Source organism: Trachypithecus francoisi, unplaced genomic scaffold (assembly GCF_009764315.1).
Source record: "Trachypithecus francoisi isolate TF-2019V2 unplaced genomic scaffold, Tfra_2.0 Lachesis_group18, whole genome shotgun sequence".
NCBI classification, from domain to species: domain Eukaryota; kingdom Metazoa; phylum Chordata; class Mammalia; order Primates; family Cercopithecidae; genus Trachypithecus; species Trachypithecus francoisi.
The window spans coordinates 17166888-17173805 of record NW_022681463.1 but is presented as its reverse complement, the minus strand read 5'-3'; the positions used below and the strand labels follow the sequence as shown (position 1 = coordinate 17173805).

At 53.7% G+C, this 6918-nt stretch overlaps 1 protein-coding gene across 2 annotated transcripts in view; it reads left to right on the top strand.

The window, feature by feature from the left end:
• The first annotated feature begins 1635 nt into the window (after nt 1-1635).
• FARP1 (FERM, ARH/RhoGEF and pleckstrin domain protein 1) overlaps nt 1636-6918 on the top strand; it is a 314718-nt gene continuing 309435 nt past the window's right edge. The window contains exon 1 of one of the 2 annotated variants that reach the window (XM_033177386.1): nt 1636-1846. The gene's annotated coding sequence lies outside the window, so the exon portion shown is untranslated. Of the gene's footprint in view, nt 1847-2161; nt 2548-6918 lie in introns of those variants that run through there. The other variant, XM_033177385.1, reaches the window with a different exon arrangement.

The window sequence follows — 6918 nt, the reverse complement described above, 5'->3', positions numbered from 1 at the left end:
AAATCTAATTCTAGACAGAGACTATAAAAGAAATGCTGTAACATGTAGAAAATGTTGGTCTTGCAAAGAGGGTGACTGGGAAAATGTCACTTTTCTAATTTTCTGTGCTATGATTTTTTGCTTTTATTATTTTTATTTTTTTGAGACAGAGTCTCACTTACGTTGCCCAGGCTGGAGTGCAATGGCATGATCTCAGCTCACTGCAACACCTCTGCCTCCCAGGTTCAAGCGATTCTCATGCCTCAGCCTCTTAAGTAGCTGGGACTGCAGGTGTGCACTACAACGCCCAGCTAAGTTTTGTATTTTCAGTAGAGACGGGGTTTCCCCATGTTGGCCAGGTTGGTCTTGCATTCCTGACCTCAGGTGAGCCACCTGGATCAGCAAGTAACACCTGAGAGCTTGTTAGAAACAGTCTCAGACTTACTGAATCAGAATCTGCATTGCAACAAGATTCCCTGGTGACTCAGGTATACATTAGAGTTTAAAAAGCAGCCTACAGCACTTGTTCTCAAACCTGACTACACGTTGGAATCACCTGCGGAACTCTGCTGATGCTGATGCCTGGGTGAGAATCTTTATATATTTGGCTGGGGTGCAGCCAGGGTGTTGTTTTTTAATCGCAGGTGATTCCATGAGTTTGAGACTCACTGTCCTAACACCGTGGACCTCCAAGTGTGATCCCAGGACCAACGCAACACCACTATCTGGGAATTTGCTAGAAATGCAAACTCTCAGGCCCCACCCCAAACCTACTGAAGCAGCAGCTCTGGGGCTGGAGCCTGACAGTCCTTTAGCCCTGCAGGCCATGAGCAAGCCCTGCTTGCTAAGGTTTCATTAGGTAGGTCGGGGATAGGGTCCAGTGTTCATTTCTTGACGTTTCCAGGGGCTGCTGCTGCTGGCCGTGGTCTGAGAGCCACACTTAGAGAATCACTGGCAGAAAAAAATCTGATGTGACGCACAGCTGGTTGGGCTGACAGAGCCACGCCTCAAACTCACCATTTTTTCTCTTTAACCACAGACCACCAAATCTGCAAGTGTTAACATCTCTGCTCCTCCCCAGGAGCTGCCCACAAGCACCCCCTACTTCCAAGACCCCTGTTCTTGTCTCAACCCGCCCTTCTGTCAGGGTCCCTACACTCCACTTCTGCTCCTGTCCAGCTGTGCGTTCACTTGAGGCCTCTCCCGTGAAATCCGCCCTCTGGGTCTGAGGTCAGGGAACTCCCGTAAGACGCAAAAGGCCCAGGGTTCTGAGCCAGTGGCCTGCGAAGGCCGGAATCCACTAGCCACGGGTTTGGCGGGGAGTCACTTGCTGCGCCCTAGGCCTCTTCCCGCCACGCTTAGAGAGGACTGGAGGCTCAGAAGGTAACGCGGCAGCTGCTGTGTGGGGACGGTGACTGTGCCCCTAGATCGCTGCCTCCTGGGTCCTGAATCTTGTTCCCCACTCCGTGGAGTTCCCGAAACCCCGAAGGCACTCAAGCACCACAAGCCACTCCTAACCTGCCCCACCCATTCCCCAAGAGCACTGTCCCCCGAGGCTGGGCGGGCGGGAACTGTCATGGGATTCGCTCGGGCGGAGAGCGCTGGGCCAGGACGTGGGCGGGCGCGGGGTGGCCGCCGCTCCCCCGAGCTTAAGTCCCGCGCAGCCTGGGGTGGTGCCGGAAGCCCGTGCCTGTGGCTCCGGGGGAGGGGAGGGCTCGGTGGGTCCCTGAAGACGGTCCTCCCCGCGCGACGTCGCAGGCGAAGCAGCTCCAGGCAGGACCTCAAAAAGCGACCTGCAGAGTCCGAACCCCCGACTGCCCGCTTGCAGCTCCCAGCTTCGCCGTGCACGCGTCTCCCGCTCTCCCCGGTTCGTTTTTCGCCACAGCTGCCGGATTCGCGTCTCGCCGGTGGCGCTCCCCGCGCTCGGTTCGGTAGCGCCGCGCGGAGCCCAGCCCTGGCCGGACGCCCAAGAAAGGCGCAGATCCCCGGTGGCGCGCTGGGCTCAGGAGGCCCCTGGGCGCACCTGCCCGGGCGGAGTGGGGCGGGCGCAGGGCGCGGGCCCGGACGCTGGAGGGGGCTGTGGCTCTCCCGCATCCCCGCCGCTCGGGCTGCGCGGCGCCCGCCTCCCTCCGCCTAGGGGCCGGCCCAGACCCGGGGAGGGGCGGCGGCCACAGCACTTCCCGCTCGCCGGCCTCGGAGGCGGCGGGTCCGGCGCGGGCGCAGCGGTGCGGGCGCTCGGCTGGGGCGCGGGGCGGGGACGCGGCCGCCGCCCGCTTTGCGCCGTCCTCCCTGCGCGAGTGGCGCTGGCCCCGGCGTCGAGGCGGCCATGGCGACCCGGAGCCCGCTCCCCACCCACCCCGCCTGCTCCGCCCTCCCCTCCGCCCCGCGCCACCTTTGATGGCTCGGACCTCGGCCGGCCACCGCCAGCCCCGCTTGCGCGCCCGCGCCGCCGCCCGCGGGTATTAATAGCCGGCGCCGCCGCGCCCTCGGCCGCCGGAGGCTTGGGAGCCGCCGAGCCCGGAGCCCGAGCCGGGAGAGGGAGCCGCCGCAGCCGCCGGCGCTGTGGAGGTAGGAGGCGCGCGGTGAACAATGACCACGGCGGGAGGGCGGGGTCCGGCGGGGTCCGGGCCGCGGGCTGCAACTTGTGCGAGTCCAGGCTCCCGCAGCGCACGGCCGGGGCCGCGGGCGAAGGTGGGCGCGTGGTTCCCCGAGATCCTGCTCCGCGCAGTCGGGCGGCGGGCTGGGCCCGGGCAGCCCCGGCCACCATCGCAGTAGCTCGGGGGCCTCGGGGCTCCGCGCCGCCCTCTGCGCCCCTCTCCCCTCACCTCCGCCGACCTGGGGCTGCGGGGCTCCGCGCGGGTCCCCGCTAGCCTCTCCCGACCCCGGCGCCCTTCCCCCGCTTCCTCCCGTCCTACCCCCCCGCTGACAGCACCGGACGCCGCTTCCGGACCTCGGGCCGCAATCTCGGCCCCTGAGGCCGGTTGCGGGCCGGGGAGGTGGCCGCTGGCGCGGTTGCCACCGCGCCGCCGGGTGCCCGCCGCTCGCCCACGGGCGGCGCGAGGTTCCCGGCGGGTGACAAAGAGGAACACACCTTCTGCCCAAGTTAGATTTGTGTCTCTCTTTACTGTCTGCCTTTGTGCAGGGTAAAGTTTTTATTTTTTATTTTTTAAAGCAAAGGAGAGATTGTTTTGCAGCGAGCATTTCCAAACAACTTCTGATTGTGGTTTTACGATTCAAGTTCCGGAAACTTTAGCTGTGTGATCCGGCTGGACCCCAGAGACTGTGTGTGTGTGTGTGTGTGTGTGTGTGTGTGTGGTTTTATTTGAGGGGGAAAATATGAGTTCCCTGTAATGAGTCTGGATCTCGTTTGTGGCAGCTGGAGACCAGCGGCTGTTGGGGATCAAGTAGTGTTCCCCAGAAAGGAGGGAGACAAGGCTCACAAAGAAGCGAGGCCCTGGTGTCTGATGAGCTCGTGGAGACGTGGGAGAGCCTGCTTCTCATCTGGAACAGTTGAGCAGCCTCGGCCTCCCTCCCTCTCCCAGCCCTGGGGAGTACCGGTGGCCTCTGGTCGTTTCATTTTATTTTGTTAAGGCCGTTCTCTTTGTCAGTTTACCAGGTTTGACCGCCCAGCCCTGGCCTCTGCATGGAAACCCCTGGGCGCCCCTCTCCTTCAGTAGGCAGCATCTTCTGAGCCAAACCCTGGCCTAGCACTGGATTCTGTTTAATTTGCTTTGCACGTGGTGACTTGCGGAGCCCATTTCAGAACATCCTCCAGCATTGTCTTGCTTTTCTTATTCAGTCTGAACAAGGGGAGGAGAAAGAAATCTCTTTCTGGTCCTGAAAGCTTTAGGGGAGTTGCCTTAAAAATTGGCTTCGTTGTTCCGGAGACTTTAGGAGGGCCCTGCTTCATCCTATCTTTGGCTTTCTACCTCCTTCCACAGTGTTCTTGTAGGGGGTTTATTCTCAGTCTTTCGGATGGGTTGGCCTCCAGGATGTGACAGTTTCTGACAGTGTGCTTCATAAGTGGGTACAGCTAGCACATGGCTCACTTTATATTCCTGCAGCATCGTTCTGCAGCAAGGCATCAATATTGGAGTTACTCCAAGCACAGCGAAGCGTTTGTGTTTTTAGAATGTCTGGCTAATAGATCTGCTTCTGGGTAAAATAAATAGAAGCATTATTGGGCAGTGGCTGCTTTACTGAGGGAATCGTTGGTGGAGAGAGTGAGTAGATGCCTTCCTAGCCCAGTGCCTCCCAGAATCTCTTACTTGTTTCTTTTATGTGAACGGGAAACTAGAAATACTTGGTGTGCAGGTAGCTGTTGCCTCCTAGAGGCAGGATTCTATGGTGCCCCCATCCCGCCCTTCCCCTCCCCCCCCCCCCCCCCCCCGTTATTTGGGGTGTGGTGTTTCATTGAGAAGTTCTGTCATTGTGGGAATCCTTTTGAAGTTTGGTTTATAATGCCCCCTTTCATAGTGATAGTATCTTCCTTGAATTGATACAGGGATGGATTTATTCCTCGGTTCATAATAGAATGCTAACTTTGTAGCCAAACTTATCAAAGAAGATCTTAAAATAATTATCCCGGAGAATTTTCTTACTGGGTTATTGCATTCACCTCAAAATTATCCTGAGTTTGCAAGGAACCTGGAGGAATGTTTTTCTTTCACTTTTCATTAAAGTGTCCAAGGGGGCTGGGCGTGGTGGCTCACACCTGTAATCCCAGCGCTTTGGGAGACCGAGGTGGATCACTTGAGATCACGAGTTCCCAGCCTGGCTAATATGGTGAAACCCCGTCTCTACTAAAAATACGAAAATTAGCCAGGCATGGTGGCAGGCGTCTGTAATCCCAGCTGTTCAGGAGGCTGAGGCAGGAGAATCACTTGAACCCAGGAGGCAGAGGTTGTAGTGAGCTGAGATCGGGCCACTGCACTCTAGCCTGGGCGATAGAGTGAGACACTGTCTCAAAAAAACAAAAAAAACTGCCCGAGGAAATTGTTTTGTTTTGCTTTTTGGTTACAGATACAAATTAAATATAGCATTGAAAGAGTTAGTTTTTTTTAAACAGTGAAGCTTATACTCATTTAATTTATTGAACATATAATAGCTTAATTCATTTGGAAAAGTGTAATATTTATGAGGAGGATGTTTGTAATAAATATCAGAAAAAAACAACTCTTTTCACCCTGGATGGGATTAGAGAATACTAGAGAAAGGATAAAAGGCTGGTTTCTGCAAGCAGAATATACTTAGGAAAAATGGCATGTGATTTTCCCAGAGGATAAGAGAAATTCTATGGATTTGTAAGTACTGTACTTGCCTGATTTTTTTTTTTTTTTTTTTTTTGAGATGGAGTTTTGCTCTTGTTGCCCAGGCTGGAGTGCAATGGTGCAATCTCGGCTCACTGCAACCTCTGCCTCCCAGGTTCAAGCAATTCTTCTGCCTCAGCCTCCCGAGTAGCTGGGATTACAGGCATCTGCTACCATGCCCAGCTAATTTTGTATTTTTAGTAGAGATGGTAGTTTCTCCATGTTGGTCAGGCTGGTCTCAAACTCCCGACCTCGTGATTTGCCCGCCTCGGCCTCTCAAAGTGCTGGGATTCCAGGCGTGAGCCATGGAGCCTGCCTTGCCTGATGTTTTGATAACATGGTGGACTGGACATTTTAAAGAAGCCCTTTGTAACTGGCCTTACTTATTGCAGATAACTGCTTAGTGTTTTTAAGAAATGCACTTTCCTCACCAGCTGAAGGTGCTACAGATAAGAGGGGCAGATATACTCCTGTAATGCAGGTGCTAGAGTCGTTCTACCTTGGGTGCACAGGTGTTCCTTGTATTGGTTACCACTTGCCTGGGAGGGGAGGGTGTGGGGTCTTAGGGGCTTGTGGCAGTCTCTCTCCTATTGTTTGCTGCTTTTGATTGAAAGGAGCCTCTCCAAGCCTTGCTATTGAATGGGAAGCAGTGGATCAACTTCTCTTGCCTTTTAGTATCAGAGTTTATTCTGTGGTGGTACTGGGTGGCAGTCCTCTTTCTCTCTGTTTCAGCCATGGTGACTTAGGTAGGCTGTTACCTCCTTAACCACTTCCACATGGCCAGGCAGATCAGTGCCAAATGGTTTTCATTCAAGTTACTTCAAATCCTGATTGCTCCAGTCCCGTTCTGCCAAATGCAGCCTTTGTTTTTAATCAAGAAGCCCCCAGAAAACGTGTATTTAAAACTGGCAAAACTTTTTATAGGATGCCCTTGCCCTGGTTTGAGTTAGTTAAAAATGTCTGGCCAAGTGGATACTTTGAGCAAAAGTGGATAATTGATACATTACTAAAATATCATGCTTGAAGCTTTTGATACTAATCCAGCGACACTGAAACTGAGGCATGCTCAGTGCTGCCTGCAAACTGTTAACTCAGATTTTAAGTTTTCTTAGTTTAATGTGGGTGGAAATTATAGACAAACTTCAAGACTTGCAATTAATGTGGGAATTCATCATTTACACTGAATTTCATATGTAAGACTGTCATATTTGTTCATACATTTAAAAAAGCCTCAGGCCACACTAGACTGCCTTTAACTCTCAATTATGATCATAACCTCTGACCACAAGAGTAACTTCACTTTATGTGCAGACTTTTGATGAAATGTTTTGCATAAATTATCAATTAGAAGACTTAAACCCCGTCTCTACTAAAAATACAAAAAACTAGCTGGGCGAGGTGGCGGGCGCCTGTAGTCCCAGCTGCTCGGGAGGCTGAGGCAGGAGAATGGCGTGAACCCGGGAGGCGGAGCTTGCAGTGAGCTGCGATCCGGCCACTGCACTCCAGTCCGGGCGACAGAGCGAGACACCGCCTCAAAAAAAAAAAAAAAAAAAAATCCAGTGTTATGATGACTTTCAGTTTTTGTTCTTGTTCATTCAGGATCTAGTATAGTATTTGAATATAGCAAACC